The sequence below is a fragment of the Lutra lutra genome, chromosome 16 (assembly GCF_902655055.1).
Source record: "Lutra lutra chromosome 16, mLutLut1.2, whole genome shotgun sequence".
Lineage (NCBI taxonomy): Eukaryota > Metazoa > Chordata > Mammalia > Carnivora > Mustelidae > Lutra > Lutra lutra.
This window is the reverse complement of record NC_062293.1, coordinates 45,104,525-45,118,716: the sequence shown is the minus strand read 5'-3', so window position 1 is coordinate 45,118,716 and position 14,192 is coordinate 45,104,525. Positions and strand designations below refer to the sequence as shown.

The 14,192-nt window shown below is 50.3% G+C and overlaps 1 protein-coding gene across 3 annotated transcripts in view; it reads right to left on the bottom strand.

Annotated features, from left to right (window-relative positions):
* The window catches only part of RPH3AL (rabphilin 3A like (without C2 domains)), a 147,061-nt gene extending 136,893 nt beyond the window's left edge, over positions 1-10,168 (bottom strand). The window contains exon 1 of one of the 3 annotated variants that reach the window (XM_047707016.1): positions 10,092-10,168. The gene's annotated coding sequence lies outside the window, so the exon portion shown is untranslated. Of the gene's footprint in view, positions 1-3,457; positions 3,477-10,091 lie in introns of those variants that run through there. The other 2 variants (XM_047707019.1, XM_047707017.1) reach the window with 2 other exon arrangements.
* Positions 10,169-14,192: the final 4,024 nt, after the last annotated feature.

The following is a 14,192-nucleotide window of genomic DNA, read 5'->3' as shown; positions in this document are numbered from 1 at the left end:
TCTTTCACTGTCTCTCTCTCAAATAAATTTTAAAAAATCTTAAAAAAAAAAAATAGATGCACCTAGGTGGCTTGGTCAGTCCGACTCTTGATTTTGGATCAGGTCATGATCTCAGGGTTGTGGGACTAAGCCCCCTGTCAGCTCTGTGCTCACTGGGGAATCTGCTTGAGATTCTCTTCCTCTGCCCCTCCCCCCACCCCTCCCCCTTCTTGTACACATGTGAGTGTACACATCCACATGTGTATATCTTGTCCACATGTGAGTGGATGTACACGCTCTCTCTCAAATAAATCTTTAAAAAAATAAAAATAAACATAAAAATAATTTAAAAACCGTGAACTAAAAAAAGCGTGTTGCATATATTATTATATATTATTATTATTCTTATAGATAAGCAAACATGTTAAATAAAATCCAGGTTATAAAATCAAGTATATAGAATGATCTCAATTTTAAAACAGTTAAACAACAGTTATCTCTGGGGGTTGAAAATCAATGGCTTTTATTTTCTTGCGTTTCTGTGTGTTTTCTAAATTTCCACAGGGAATGTGAGTTATTTTTATAATTCAAAAGACCATTACTGGGACGCCTGGGTGGCTCAGTTGGTTAAGCCGCTGCTTTCCGCTCAGGTCATGATCCCAGAGTCCTGGGATCGAGTCCCACATCGGGCTCCTTGTTCTGTGGGGAGCCTGCTTCTCCCTCTGCCTCTGCCTGCCGCTCTGTCTGCCTGTGCTCGCTCTCTCTCTCTCTCTCTGACAAATAAATAAATAAAATCTTTAAAAAAAAAAAAAAAAAAGACCATTACTTTGAAAAAGTGTTAGGTCGTGGTCAAGCAACATCAGGGCAGAGGGTCCTGTTCTGCACAACTTTAGGACGGCTTTCAGTCAGGTGCCCAGCACAGTCTGGGATCTGGAATGCGTGATCCCTGGGACCCTACAGACTCTACAAGGAACCCCTTTAAGAGGGGAGTATTTCTCCCCAGAGCAGGTGGGCATGACAGGGATCTTGCACCAGTGAAAATCCCAGCCCATGGAAAAGGCTGATTTGAGATGGCTCCAAAGGGACAGATTCAGAGGCAGAGCAACAAAGAGGCTACCTCAGTTCAAACAACGGAAGACTTTCCACCTATGCCAGCTGCCCTTAAAAGCCAAGCACTAGGGGCGCTGGGTGGCTCAGTGGGTTAAGCAACTGCCTTCGGCTCAGGTCATGATCCTGGAGTCCCAGGATCGAGTCCCACTGGGCAGGAGTCTGCTTCTCCCTCTGACCCTCCCCCTTCTCATGCTTTCTCTCTCTCTCTCTCTCAAATAAATTAATAAAATCTTAAAAAAAAAAAAAAAGCCAAGCACTAAACAGTGAGCATGTCACAGTCCATTGGTGCTCAGAGATGCACTGAGGAAAGTCTCCTATCACAAAGGGGGTTAGACTAGTATTAACCTCTAATTATATAAGTACTTTTCCTTTTATGGATTTAAATAGATTGTATACTTAAAATGAGTGAATTATTTGAGGTATATGAATTAACTTATCAATTTAAATATAATTTAAAAAATTTTAAATATCAGAGAAGGATACATTTCCTTTTGATCATCCTCACCACCCCCCCACACACAAATCTGGTCCCCTTCTCCCTTCCCTGGAGATAACATCTTTTATTATTAGTTTGGAACATATTTTTCTAGACCATTTGATATGCTCTTACATATAGATGTGCGCTGCATGTACGTGTACTCATATAAAGGACTATGTGTATATATTTCTACAAATAGCATCATAACCTATTTACCACTTTGAAACTTGGCTTTCTTCCCCCTATAGTCTTAGAGATTCATCTATATTATTTCATATGTATATATATTCATATATATAGTTTTGTTTTGTTTTAGGGGGGCAGGGAAGAGGGAGAGAGAGAGTATCTTAACCAGGCTCCATGCCCAGTGTGGAGCCTAACTTGGGGCTTGATTTCACAACTCTAAAAGATCATGACCTTGGCTGAAATCAAGAGTTGGACGCTTAACTGACTAAGCCACCCAGGGGCCCTTCATCTATATTGTTATATAAAGATCTAATTCCTTTTCTTTTTTAAAAAAAGGGTTGGGCGCCTGGGTGGCTCAGTGGTTTAAGCCTCTGCCTTCGGCTCAGGTCATGATCTCAGGATCCTGGGATCGAGCCCCACATCAGGCTCTCTGCTCAGCGGGGAGCCTGCTTTCCCCTCTGTCTCTGCCTGCCTCTCTGCCTACCTGTGATCTCTGTCAAATAAATAAATAAAATCTTAAAAAAAAATAAAAAATAAAAAAAAATTTAAAAAGGGTTTATTTATTTGAGAGAATGAGAGCGCACACAAGCAGGGGGAGGGGCAGAAGGACAGGAAGAAGCAGACTCCCCGCTGAGCAGAGAGCCTGCACGGGGCTTGATCCCAGGACCCTGAAATCATGACGGTAGCCAAAAGAAGATGCTTAACTAAGATATCCAGGTGCCTCTAACTACTTCTTTTTCAAAGCTGCACAGTACTGCTGGGTATGAACATTTGAGTCTCTTTAGCTGTTCCACCACCTGTGAATGTTCAGACTGTACAGTTACTCGTGACTCCAAACTGCCATGAAGACTATTCCAGAACTTTCCACCTGTGCACACATGCCGGGGTTTCCTTAGGGCAGATCCTGAGAAACAGAATCCTTAGGTCATAGGGCAGATGCATTTTTTATTTTAACAAATTGATGTCCACGTGACATTCCTTTCTAAGCCTCAGATCCCATGGCTTTATCAACCTAGTCCCTGTGAAATTTCCTCTCGTCGGTTTTGGCCCCGCAGAGGTTATTCTCCCTGGCATACTTTGTGCCCTGGCTTTGTCCCATGGCTCTTTCTTCCTACTCACACCATCACCCAACAACGAGACGGGCTGCCCCGCTCACTTCCATGCACAGGCCAATCGGCCACCACTCCCAGCTACTCATACCTGGTACCATACGATTCCATTTATATAAAGTGCAAAAAAGGCAAAACAAATAGAAGGTGTTGGAAGTCAGTGTCATAGGTTCCTGGAGGCATAAGGAAGGCTCCTAGGAGGATGGTAACGGTATGTTTTCTTTATCTGGGTGTTGGTCACGTGTGTGCTCATATTGTGAAAATTCATCAATTTTGTTACGTGTACTTCTCTGTATGTGTGTCATACTTCAAGACTTAGCAACAGGACGTCTGGGTGGTTCAATGGGTTAAGCACCTGCCTTTGGCTCAGGTCATGATCCCAGAGTCCTGGGTTCAAGTCCCTCATGGGGTTCCTCACTTAGCGGGGACCCCACTTCTCCCTCTGCCTGCTGCACCCCTACTTGGGCACCTGCTCTCTCTGACAAACAAAACAACAACAACAACAAAAAGATTTAGCAAAACCAGAATAAAGACAGCAGTGACCTTAGACCCAAGACATGAATACAGACATGCCACCCCTTTGACTTCACTCTACCTGGAACCTTGGACTTCTGGTGACAGTTGGGAGGTGACACAAGGCTGGGTGCCCAGGTTCTAGGGGGCCATCTCTGGGGATGTGGAAGCAGGGCCAGATCAGCTCTGGTTTCCTCCTGTCCCCCTCCACTCTGTTGGGTTTGGGGAGCACTCGCTAAGCTTGGATATGGCTGGTGGGGAATTGGCCAAGTCAGTATAATGGCCCTTTTCTTGCTGCTGTGATGCCTGGGGGCAATCGAGGTGACGTGCATCCCTTTCTGTCAGTTATGGGGTGTCAGGCGGACCTGGAGAAATTCCAGAATCCGGCAGGTGCTACAGTCCTCAGCACAGACATCCTCAACCCTCTGACAGCCAGGCCAGCCTGGAAAGGGAGCAGCATTCAATGGGAGAGCATCTCCTTTCATACGGAGCTGGATGCTGCTAAAAATACCAGAGCACCTTATGTAAGACCAGAGTTATGCGGTGAGCACCTTATGTAAAAGCACTTAGTACACCATGGCAGCCCAACAGCTGGGGGATGCCGTGACAGCTGTGGGCAGTGTTATGAAGTTACAGTGTGTCTGCCTGGCGAGGAGGGTGAGTGATCGTCACTATCCAGCCCAGCCCAACTCACGCTGCTGTGCGCAAGCCGCAACGTATTGGCGATTTTCGTCTTTAGATCTGGCCATCTGAGCAGCTGGGCTGATACTGGGGCTTATAAAGTGGCCTCTTGCTTGCCCTCAATCCCCTTCTCATTCATCGAGGATACATCCTGATTCCCAGAAATGCAATGTCTTGGATTTAAAAGGGTCTCCTCCCCACCCAAGAGTCCCCTCACGAAGTAGCCGGGAGGATTGGCCGATTGGCCTGTGCGTGGAAGTGAGAGGGGCAGCCCATCTCATTGTTGGGTGATGGTGTGAGTAGAAAGGAAGAGCCATGGGACAAAGCCAGGGCACAGAGGTATGCCAGAGAGACCAACTTCTGCGGGGCCAAAACTGACCAGAGGAAATTTCACAGGGACCAGACTGACAAAGCTGTGGGATCTGAGGCTTAGAATGTCACATGGACATCAATTTGTTAAAATAAAAAATGCATCTGCCCTATGACCTAAGGATTCTGTTTCTCAGGATCTGCCCTAAGGAAACCCCGGCATGTGTGCACAGGTGGAAAGTTCCGGAACAGTCTTCATGGCAGTTTGGAGTCACGAGTAACTACAGTCTGAACATTCACAGGTGGTGGAACAGCTAAAGAGACTCAATCATATGGTTTGTGTGATACATCTGTGTTCCGTGTGCCTGTCAATGGGTCATCCCCGCTGTAGTCGAGTGTTCTAGCGTGTGTATTCCCCCCAATTTATTTGTCCATCCTACTGCAGTTGGGTGATTTCCAGTGTTTTGGCGATTACAAACAGAGCTGTTACAAACATTTGAATACATGTCTTTTCACCACAGCCTTTTGCCCTTAAGACATAAAAACTGGCAAACTAGGGCACCTGGGTGGCTCAGTGGGTTAAAGCCTCTGCCTTCGGCTCAGGTCATGATTCCAGGGTCCTGGGATGGAGTCCCGAGTCAGGCTCTCTGCTCAGTGGGGAGCCTGCCTCCCCATCTCTCTCTGCCTGCCTCTCTGCCTACTTGTGATCTCTGTCTGTCAAATAAATAAATAAAATCTTAAAAAAAAAATTGGCAAACTGAAAGGGCACCTGGGTGGCTCAGATGGTTGGGCGTCTGCCTTCCACTCAGGTCGTGATCCTCCGGTCCTAGGATCAAGCCCCATGTCAGGCTCCCCACTCAGGCCCTCTCCCCTACTTGTGCTTGCTTTCTCTCTCTCACTCTCTCAGATGAAGAAATAAAATCTTAAAAAAAAAAAATGGTAAACTGGGGTGCCTGGGTGGCCCAGTGGGTTAAAGCCTCTGCCTTCAGCTCAGGTCATGGTCCCAGGGTCCTCAGATCGAGTCCCGCATCGGGCTCTCTGCTCTGCAGGGAGCCTGCTTCCCCCATCTCTCTCTGCCTGCCTCTCTGCCTACTTGAGATCTCTGTCTGTCAAATAAATAAATAAAATCTTAAAAAAAATTTAAAAATAGAGGTAAACTGAAAAAATAAATAAATAAATAAAAAGTGGAAAATCACCACTTTAAGCCTCAGTCTTGAGAAAGCCAACATAGCCTACCTTGTCAATTCACCCTTTCGGTCTTTAAACACTGTCCTTCCACGGGCTACACCAAGTAAAGGGCACTGGCCACAGGGGCCACACCTTCTAGGACCACTACTCTGTGTCCTCCGGCAAGCGCTTCACTTCTTGGCACATCAATTTCTTTACCTATAAAATGGGGATGGGGCGCCTGAGTGGCTCAGATGGTTAAGCATCTGCCTTCAGCTCAGGTCATGATCCCAGGGTCCTGGGATCGAGCCCCACATCAGGCTCCCTGCTGCAGGGAGCCTGCTTCCCCCCCCCTCTCAAACAAATAAATAAAGTCTTTTAAAAATAAATAAATAAATAAATAAATAATAAAAACAAAATAAAATGAGGATAATAAAAATACTTTGCCCTTCACCTGGATGAGGATGAAATAAGGGAACAGCATCTTAGTCAATGTCAGGAGCTCCGACCACTGCCAAAGGCACCCTCTCTCAGCCCCCGTGATGCACCCTGCTTTGGGAGGCCCACTCCCCAGGAGAGCCTAGCAAGGCTCTAACACAGAAGTGGGCAGCGACTGAAGGCAATCTCAGCCACCTCCCAGGGGAGCAGAGTGGCACCAAAAAGCCGTCCCCACCGCACCAAACCACTACCCCCCATCCGCCTCTCCAGTCATTGAGGACACGGTGCGATGGCCTTCACTCAAAATATGGCCTAAACCAGGGGCACCTTTCTAGAGTCATTATTAACGGCACATGCCAGCAGTCCAGCGACAGCGCCCAGCAACCACTGCCCAAGAAACACGACATTTTTTAATGTTTATGCAAAAGAAGAGAGCAAAGTGTAGTATTTAGTGTTTTTAGGTGACAGAGATGGAAAAAAGCCCCTCAGAGCTTACAGTATAGAGACCTAGGAGCAAGAGACTCAGGGCCTCACGCTAGTGGTTGCCATGGCAACCATACTTCACAGCTGGAACTCATTTTCATATGACAGTGACCTGCAGAGGGAAGGAAGGACCAGGAAACTTCTTCTGTTGAAGGCGGTACAGTTTGGGGGGGGGGGGGGGAGTTGATTTTATTGACCAAAAAAAAAAGGTAAAAGTGCCTTAGATATGACCCCACCTACCAGAGGGCCCTGCAGGGTTCTCTGTACCACAACTTTTACTTAAGACACACACACAACCTTCCTGTTTCTAGGGCCTCAGGGCAGATGTCACAGCCTCCCTGAGTCATTTGCCCAGCCATTAACCATCTGTTCTGTTACAAAGTCTTTTCCTGGAGTCCCAAAGCAACCAGCTGACCACGCCACGGGCACAGCCCACGCACCTGGGCCAGGTGCCAAGAGGACAAAGAAGACTCCTTGGCCAGAAGCACACACTTCCCCAAATGGCAAATCCTAGCACTGGAAAAGTCTTGGAAGTCAGGCCCACTTGAGTTCCAGCCTCTGCCCTGCCCACCCACAAGCTATGCGACGAAGGCAAGTCGCTCAGGCTCTCTGGGTTGGTGTCCTCATGGGCAGGAAGAGACAATGATGGCAGAATTGAAGCACCCACCCCTCTAGGCACTGGGAGAATCTATCTCTCTCTCTCTTTCACACACACACACACACACGGGAAAGATCAGCACCCTGCCCCACTCCTAATGACCACTCAGTAAACAGCCGCTGTGGTGTGGGGCCAGAAAATCCTCTCTCACACCCACGATACAACTGGAGGCTGATGGCAGAGAACAAAGCATTCAGTTGGGTGGCACAAACTGTAATGAATCCATCCATAACTCAGACGAGGTGTAGACAGATGGCGATCCGGAAGGCTGGAAGAGTCTAGGCCAGAGGTGTGGTTTCAGCCAGACTCTGAAGGATAACAGGGAGGTATGCCCAGATGTTTGGGGCTGGGAAGTCCTTTCTCGGTGCTTGCAGGGGCTTGGGTCCTGGGGATCCAGGAGAAAGAGAACAGGCCTCAGGGGCCCAAAGAGCCAGAGATCAGCAGCAGAGAGCTGCACCAGGGGCATGATGAAGAGGGAAAGCCAAGAAAAGGGCCCCCAGTGCAGCCAGAGGAGTTACAAAGCTTTCCCAAGGCAACAGGACTCAGCTGGGGGTCCCGGAGGGTAAGGACAAAAGGGCTAACCATGGTAGGGAGGGAAGAAGCTGCAGACCTGGCAATTGGTTGGGGAGAGTGAGGGCCCAAAAAGGAGGAGACTTCAACTCTGGGAGGAAGAGATCGGATTTGTGTGGGAGGAATGGCTTTGTGTGGGAGGAATGCGGAAACTCTGAAGATTGCTGAGGGAGGAGGGTCAGCCACAGGGCGAAAGCAGAAGTCAGGGACCATCCGTCTACAGGTGATGCAGCAGATGGACCGCAGAGGCCGGACTGGATGCTGGCATCAGAGGGACCCACTAAAGGGCCTCGGAGCCTGGCCCGAGATGTTCAAGGCCTGCCATGGTATCCGGTTCATAGAGGGGAGGCGAGAGGCAGACATACTTCAGGGAGAAGGGAGTATAACGGAGAAGGGAACCCCACTCCCGAGCAGCAAGTGAGAGCAGCTTCCTGGGAGGAGGAGGCCAGACTCGGATGCACCAAGTTTGGGGGTCACTGGAGCATCCGAGCGGGGCCAGGACTGGTGCTAGAAGCCAGAGGGGGGGGCTGCCCCATGGGGCTGCTGAAGAAAGCTTCTGGGAAGGTAAACACAGCACCCCAAAAAACATCCCGCTATGGGTGGCGGGGTCCAAAGAGAAAGAACAATGGAGAAGAACCAAACAAGGAGAGCAGGACACCCTAGAAATCACAGCAAAGCAGACTGCAGAGCAGGCTGCATGCACACAGGGTCCGCTCCCCAGGCGGAAGGACCAAGGCAGCAAACCAGCAGTGTTTGGAAACAAGATGACTTTCAGGAAAGCAGTTCCAGCAGAGCAGTGGTGGGGCTGGGCTGCACCAGGCTGCGGAGGATTAAGAAGGGCTGCTTGGAGCTGAGAGGCCGGCACCAGGTGCAGAGCACTTGTCTGGAAAATGTGACAGTGAGAGAAAAGAAGAAATGAAGCTTAGGCCTCTGATGCATGATTCCTCCCCGCCCCCACCCAAGAGATGAGAGGGCAAGTGGATGTCACAGGCAAGAGGATGCGGGGCATGGAGACCCCAGGAAGAGCACATTTGCTCAAGGTGGAGGGGAGGGAAGAGAAGGTGCAGAGACTGGACCGTAGCCCTGGATCTGACAATGCTCTTTACTAGGGTGCCCAGGGCCACCCCTGGCTCCCCCAGCCCCCTGCTGCTAGGAAGATCAGAGAGTCCCATGAAGCAGCACAGGTGGAACCTGATCATTCAGCAGAATCCCCCTGGCCCTGATCTCACTGAGGATGGGTTTCCACCTTCTGCATCACACTTCTCCCTAGAACGACGTCAGGGGAAGGAATTGGCGGGGGTGGGGGGGAGTGGGGGGTGTTAAGACCACCCAGATGGGAAAATCAGGTCCTCAGTCTTCCCAGAAGCCAGGCAGGGGACAAAAATTCCAGACCTGCCGGCAGATCCCTTGTTGAACCCAAAAAAGGGGGCTTCTGCCCCAACATCGCAAGTGTCATGGGCGCCACTAGGAGCCCAGAGCCTGCATCCTGAAAGCAACAAGGCACCCTGGGTGGATTTCAACACTTCTCCAAGTCTTCTGCCTGGGAAAAACAGGAGGGCCTGCCTGATGGCTGGAAGTGGCTTTCCGGAGGGCGAGAAAACAAACCCGGGGCAGGATTCCCACATTGAAAGACGTGGGCAGAGTGAACCAGAGGAATCCCGTCTGGCCAGTGAGAAAAACCCGCATCCCGCACTCACACGCTCCTGGGCCGCACGTGCCGCAGGAGTCCCACTCCCGACCACCTAACGATGGGCAACAGCTCAGGCCGGGGCCCACCGAGGCGCCCCAAGCCAATCACCCGGAGTGTGGGATCCTCACCGAGGGCAGGCTGAGCACAGAGGGGCGGCGGTTCCGCCACACCGGGGCCCCTTTCGCCGCACGTGAGCGCCCCGGCGGGCAGCCGGCGGCGGGCGCTCGGTAAACACCGCACTTGTTGACTCGCTCGCGGGGAACGCTCACCCCAGCGCCGCCTGGCGTCTGCAGTCGCGCTCGCCGCCCACTCCCCTCCCCCACCCGGCCGCCCCCGCCTCGCCCACCGCGGCGCCCCACTCCTGGGTGCACCACGCGCTTCCCCGCAGGCCCCCGGCAGACAGCAAGCCAGGCCCGGGGCGCAAGCCGTTCCGGGACGAGAGGCGCTGCCTGCGGCCTCTCGGGTCCAGCCCGGGCTCCTGGAGAGACGAGTGGCGAGCGCGGCGGGGACGGGAGTGCGACGCCAGGGCCTGGAACGCCCCGCCGGCCCCCGGGGCTCGCCCCCACCCGCGAGGCGGGAGCTCCCGGGTCCCGCCCGCCGCTCCGCAGCCGCCCCGCGCGCCCGCCTGGGCCCCGCCGGGAGCCAGACACCCCCCCCCCCACCCCTGGCCCTCCGAGACTGGGCCCCCGACAGGGGTGGCCCCACTTTAGCTTCACTCACCTGGGATTGGGGGGGCGGTTCGGCCCTGGCGCCGGGCGCGCTCCCTGGCTGCCCTCTGCTGGCCGCCGCAGGTACCCGGGCGCCAGCCCCGCCCCGCCCCGCCCCTCGCCGCCCCGGGACCTGTGGCCGCGTGCCGGGAGTCTGGCCTGAGGTCACCCGGTAGGTGAGGGCCCTGCTGCACAGCAGTTCTCTCCACGGGACGGGTGTCGATGGCCTCTTTTTGATATTGGATTCCAAATATCACTCTTTTCTTAAGGAGCTTCAAGTCCCCAAAGTCAAAAATGACCTAATCTAATAATCCCTGGACGCAAACGGGAGGTGGGTATGGGTTCTGGAGTCTGAAACAGAACCCAGGACCCGCTGGAGGTCAGCATCTTATTTGTTCAATAAACGAATCCTCCACTGATGGAGGGGCAAATGGAGACGACGCTACAGTCAGTAAAGGAAGCAGCAACAAAAAGCTAAAGCTTTCAACAGCCTGATGACTTGGTTCCACCGTTCCAAGAACCTCTGCAATGTTCTCCATCTTATCTTCATACACTCTGAGCCTCGAGGTGGGAGGGGGAAGAATGGAAGGGCCACACTAAAGCCCTTCAACCCTCCACTCTACCCTTCCAAAATTTATGAAATGATTTCCAGAGAGAACGCCAGAAATCAGTAGTTGAGTGATCACCAAATCAGAGCCCTGCTTTCCAGACACACAGCAACCCCAACCTGTACCAGAGGGAGACCTCCATTTGGGATATGGATCTTCCCCATGGGAGATGTGATCTTGGCCATGTGAGCAAATGTCTCTAAGCTAGCACCATCCACCAGACTTCCCACAATTACAGAATTGGCATACTCAGGGCGCCTGGGTGACTCAGTCGGTTAAGCATCTGCCTTCAGCTCAGGTCATGATCCCAGGGTCCTGGGATTGAGTCCCTTGTCTGGCTCCCTGCTCACTGGGGAGCCTGCCTTCCCCTCTCCTCCCTGCTCATGCTCTTTCTATCTCTCTCTCAAATGAATAAATAAAATCTTTAAAAAAAGAAAGAAAGAAAGAAATCACATACTGCTGGCCTGCCCACTAGCTACTTGGTCGTAGGAGACTAGTTCTTAAACTCCATTTAATTTTCCTTAATTTAAATCTAAATCACCATGGTAGCTAGTGGCTAAGTCTCAGTTTCTTTATTTGCAAAACGGACATAACAGTCCTACTGTGAGGATCCAATGACCCAAGACCTGGCTCTTTGTAAAAGATCAGGGGTGCCTGGGTAGCTCAGTCAGCTGAACACCTGTCTTAGGCTCAGGTCATGGTCTCAGGGTCCTGCTGAGACCTCTCACTCAGCAGGGAGTCTGCTTCTCCCTCTGCCCACCCCCATGCTTGCGTGTTCTCTCTCAAATGAATAAATCTTTTATAAAAAATAAATAAAAGGGGGGCGCCTGGGTGGCTCAGTGGGTTAAAGCCTCTGCCTTCTGCTCGGGTCATGATCCCAGGGTCCTGGGATTGAGCCCTGCATTGGGCTCTCTGCTCTCTCCTCCTCTCTCTCTGCCTGTCTCTCTGCCTACTTGTGATCTCTGTCTGTCAAATAAATAAAGTCTTTTAAATAAATAAATAAAAGGAGTTGTTAACATCATTTTTATCACCATCACCTCACTACCCCTAAAATCTCAAGGCTGCCAGGATTCTACAGGCTATACCCCAGCTACCCGCCCAAAATCCACCCTCCAGGAGGTGTGCCCTTCCTGCTTTTGCAATAGCCTGTGACAGAGTGCTTATCCCCTCTGGGGGAACCTAGTTTCTCTTTGGACTGCTGACCACCTGGAGAAGATATATCCCTAACACTCCTGTGTGAGTAGATTTTGGTGGACGACTCAAAGAAGTGTTGAGTTTCAAGAGTGCTCAACAGCCAAGGACAGGGTGAGGCCCAAGACAGAGAGCTTTGAAAGAGCCAGTGCCTTAAATTAGGGACGGAGCCCGCTTTCATTTCAAGTCTACACATACTTGTCAGGTATGTTGGAGGATGCCCCACTACTGGGAATTTTCTGTTTTTTCACAGTCACACTGGGGCTAAGGATTGGAGGTAAGGATAAGCAAGGAGCCATTTTCCTCCCATCATACTGATGTAGGAAAGACATTAGGGTTCGAAGCTGAGGGCCAAGATAGAATTCTTGAGATGTCTTTGGTGCAAAAAGGTGTTTTTTTTAAAGCACGGGGACAGGACACGTGGGCAGAAAGAGCTGCACCGGCATCATGAGGAGTACTCACAAGTTGGGAGGGGGTTAGGGATAGCATAAGTCTCTAAGAAATTTTGGGAGCAAGGTTTCCAGGACCTTAAGATGGCTAGCTATTGTTGGGAAAATGTTGTTTATTACTGTCTAATAAAACCTGAGTCATGAGACCCTTCTGGGTCTTGTGGGTCATATGGTTGGGGATTGCCAAAACATATCTTGGGGGGTTTAGAGATGAAGGAAGTTTCCAAAGGAATTTTTATATGTTTAAGTAGACTTATAGGATCCTGGTGTGGGGAGTGGGGACTTGTCAGGCTAGGATTCCCTTTTGCCCTTAGCAAAGTATTAACATTGAGGCAGTTGAGTCCTTAGAGGAATGTCACTCTGTCAGTTTCAGGGACTTGTGAATGGGCTATAGGTAGTAAGAAAATTAAATAATTGTTTTCTTTTTCCTTTGTTTCCCACATCAATATCAAGAGTTTACAACTGTTGCCCTAATTTATCAGTTTGGGCTTTGATCACCAAACTGAAGTAGTGTTCGTAAGATTTCTTCACTCCAAAGTTACTGTCTCCAGGGAAGTCACTACGCATAGCCCACACTTAAGGAGTGGGGTGTTATGTTTCCCTTTCTTTTGGGGGGGGGTACCTACATAATTTATTTGGAATTCTTCTGTATGGGAGACTTGTCTCTTCCCCCCTGTGATACTGTGATAGGACAAGAAATATATATTTTGGTCTTCTTCCCGACCCCTAACAAGAGTTCTTAAAACCCTTCCAATTTCTGGAGTGGTAAGAACAATAGGGGCATCTTTTGTTTTAAAATTCAGGTTTTGCCCCAGACTCCTAAAACAGCTCCAGAGTGATCAAGTGAAAGGAGCATCTTTTCTCATTCATGACAAGCCCCTCTCAAGCACACCTGAGTCTGTATTAAGGAGTGAAAGACCCTATGGATGCCCGAAAGATGGAAAAGCCAGTTGCCAGGGGGAACCAGCTGTGTTTAAAGGGTTGGAATTTTCAGCCCCCACCTCTGGGGAGCAGAGAGGGGAAAAGGGCTGGGACTTGACTTACTGGTCAATGGCCAAGGATTTAACCAAATTGCTGACAGAAGGAAGCCTCCACAAAAATCCTAACTGAAAGGGTTGGGAGAGTTTTGGGGTTGGTGATCGCATGGAGGCGCTGGGAAGGTGACGCCGCAGAGATCACACGGAAGCTCTGCATCCCTTCCCACGTACCTTGCCTTATGCACCTCTTCATCTCGCTGTTCGTCTGCATCTCTTAACATATCCCTTGTAATAAATTGGTAACACCTTCTGCCCCCGCTAATTTATAACCAATCAGTTCGAAGCGTGGGAGGCCCAGACCTGTGATTGGCAGCTGAATGGGCGTGGGGGTGGGGGAGGCGTTGTGGGATTGAGCCCTTAATTTGCGAAGTCTGTGCTACCTCTGGGCAATTAGTGTCAGAATTGAATTAAATTGTAAAACACTCAGCTGGCGTCTGGCGACGAGTGGAGACTAGCTTGCTGTGGAAAAACCCATGCAGCTGGTGCCAGAAGTGTTATGTGTCTAAAAGGGAACAAAGCAAAATTTTCCTTCAGTCCATGTCAGGAAAGTGGGATTGGGCTGGAATGGCCCCTGCTTGTGAAAACGGTGTGCTTTGGGAAGAAAACGGAATAAAAGGTGGGTGTGAGGAGCTGTGGACTCCTAGGTGGTCCCGGAAGGTCTGATGCAACAGCTGTGTTCAGTTACTCAAGGTAAACGTTCCCCATGGAATTTAGAGGTAGGTCCAATCCCAGGACTTGGCTCCCAGGATGTAGAAGGAAATGCAAACCAGTAATAAAACAGGCAAAATAGTCCTTTGGTTATCATTGGTAATAGCTCAAATGAAACTAG